This window comes from Pelophylax lessonae, assembly GCF_965119305.1.
Source record: "Pelophylax lessonae genome assembly, chromosome: 5".
Lineage (NCBI taxonomy): Eukaryota > Metazoa > Chordata > Amphibia > Anura > Ranidae > Pelophylax > Pelophylax lessonae.
In genome coordinates, this window is record NC_138772.1 from 162,172,613 (window position 1) to 162,175,233 (window position 2,621).

At 42.3% G+C, this 2,621-nt stretch overlaps 1 pseudogene across 1 annotated transcript; it reads right to left on the bottom strand.

Annotated features, from left to right (window-relative positions):
* Positions 1 to 261: 261 nt before the first annotated feature.
* LOC309557259 (N-acetyltransferase ESCO2-like) lies at positions 262 to 1,496 on the bottom strand (annotated as a pseudogene). The gene has a single exon. The product of its transcript is annotated as an N-acetyltransferase ESCO2-like (transcript).
* Between the last annotated feature and the right edge of the window lie 1,125 nt (positions 1,497 to 2,621).

A 2,621-nucleotide genomic window follows, 5' to 3' on the forward strand; every position in this document is an offset into this window, starting at 1 on the left:
AAAATGGACGTAGAGGGGAAGATGAAATAATAGCGGAGGGTTTAATATAACTTTAACTTATAACTGGATGTACCATCGCCTTCATCAACACACTGATCCAATGTATGTACAAGATGAACATATATTACAAACAGACTTCAGACACTATAAAACCAGATTCAACTTCCTCTCTCTGTCTCAACAACATTATCAAACCAACACGAGGAAAATCCCTTTTAGCAACAAATAAACATCTAAAAAACAGGAAAAGTGCAACGTCATTCTGCAATCACTTCTCTCTCTAGTAGTAAAAATATACAAACTCGACAAACTTCAAAACTCTAAAAACTCTCTAACTCAGGAAGTTGTAGACCAGGCAGTCAGGGACTTTGCAGTAGGTGCTGGTGAAGAGCTTGCCATCTGGCATTGGATCTGAGAAGGCAATTTTCTCTGTTGACAGGTGAGAGTCATAAATGAAGGAGCTCGTCATTGTATCCACTAGGCTGCTGACGATGGCCTTTCTGTGCCTCAGTGCAAAGACCCAGATTCTGCTGATCCCATAGATGGCTGGCTCTGGATCAAAACATTGCCAAGCTCTGTGTCACTCCAAATCATCATTATGGGGAGACTTCACCTCTGGGACTGGCTCGGGCAGGACTCTAAATGTCTGTTTGATTGGCTCTGTGATCAGGCATACAACAATCTTCTTGTCATTGGACACAAACAGATAGGTCTTGGTTTTGCTTAGGAAAATTAGATGCGTCTGCTGAAAACCGAGCTCCGAGTCCACAAGCTCCCACACTTACTTTCTAAAGGCGTATTTCAGATCATCTGTGCAAATCATCAGAATTTTTCCATCCCAAAATTCCGCCACAATGCACTCCTTCTTCCAGCCCATGTAGCGGATGCTCTCCAGTAGCCGTTGGTCATACTGTACATGTTGAGTCTCGTCCTCCAGGCTGGCTGCTGAATAGATCATATCACAGGTGCTGCACACCACAGGACCAAAATGCTTCTGCCCAGCCTCAATAATCAGCTGGATCTTATCTGCCGTATTGGAGTCTCTCTTCTCGCAGGGTTTTGGGATTTTGTTTAAAAGTGCTGGTGTGCCTACTGGGGTGCTAGCACAAACCAGGGATGCCATCTCTGCCCTCAAGTCAAACAGCCTTTTCTTTGCTGCAGATGGTGTACTGAAGATGGGATAAACTGAGGACGCTTTCTTGTCTGAAGATTTCAGGATGAAGTCATCCATATCAAACATACTGTGAGGTTGATTTTCAGCTTCCTGTAACTCTGTCTAATCCAGCCTAGGATGTTCGGATGGTTTTGTGACTTTTGGATGTTGAGGAATCTGGATGGCTCTGCTATGTGGTTTCCTATACTTCAGGTCACTAGTTTTGATGATTTCAGATCTCTTCTCCTCTTTGCTTGACATTCTCTCCAAGCCAGCGTGCTTGTTCACCTTCTAACCAGAACTTGGAAGTGAAGCTGTACTCTGAGCGCTGCTCTGCTGTGAGAATTTTGGATTGGAGGATGCAGGGAACTTGATGTGAGTGGGGAGCTTGCGTGATGAATGGGGCAGTTTACTGGTAGTGACAATAGGCATCATTCTCTATTTCCTCCTCTCCTGGAGGAGAGACAACAAGTTTCCTGGCCACACTGGACTTTACACGAGAGGCCCCAAAATTCTCCTTCTCCTTGGGGTCTTCGATGGTTGTGTAGGCCGGTGTGGGCGAATGTTTCATGATGTTGCTCTTATTGGAGTTCCTGGGTTGGAGGGGAATTAGGACAACACTCTATTTACATGCACTATTAACTTCTTGATCGGGGTCCCGAATGATGAATGCCCATCTCCTGTGGCAGAGCTGTACTTCCTCTTGCAGGGTGTCCGAGCAGCCATAGCGGGAAGAGACCGGTCCGAGCACACACACATACTGAACACGGCAACTGATAATCTCCTGCCAGAGACTTCAAATCCCAGTACCCGGCATCACGTGTGAGGAGGAGGGGGCATGCAAAAGGAGAGATAGATAGTGCTCCCAACACCTAGCCCACGCTGTGTAAATAGCTTAATACGTTATGTATATATCACAAAACATGCTATAAACTATAATTTAAGTATGTAATAATACGTACAGTGTGTCATATCTGTATATGGTTTTCTGGCAGTCCTCTGGGGTACATCTTGATGTAACTGGGTAGACTTTGTACATGCACTATATGGTCTGTTTTTTTTTATAAAAATTGTTTGTTACATGCAATGTTGGACTGATGTCTTTTTATCCTGTATTTTCAAATAAACATTTGGCATTTTGCCTTTTAACTTTATTGCCTGTATTCTCCCTAAATAGTCCCTGAGGGGATTTTGCACAATTGTGTTTTTCACATTACTCACAGGGTGAAAAGTAATTTCGTTACTTCAGCACATTTTGGAGGAGCCTTTTGCAGTCATCTACTTTTATATTTATCACTGGACTTTTTTTCACTATATTTGTTGGATTATTAATATAATTTAATTTTTTTCACCAATGTATTTATTTATTGGGATTCATCTTATATATGGTCATACATATATTTACATAGTCATACATCATACTGTTTGTCACTTTATCACTCAGTTATTATATTGTATGTCTATTTTT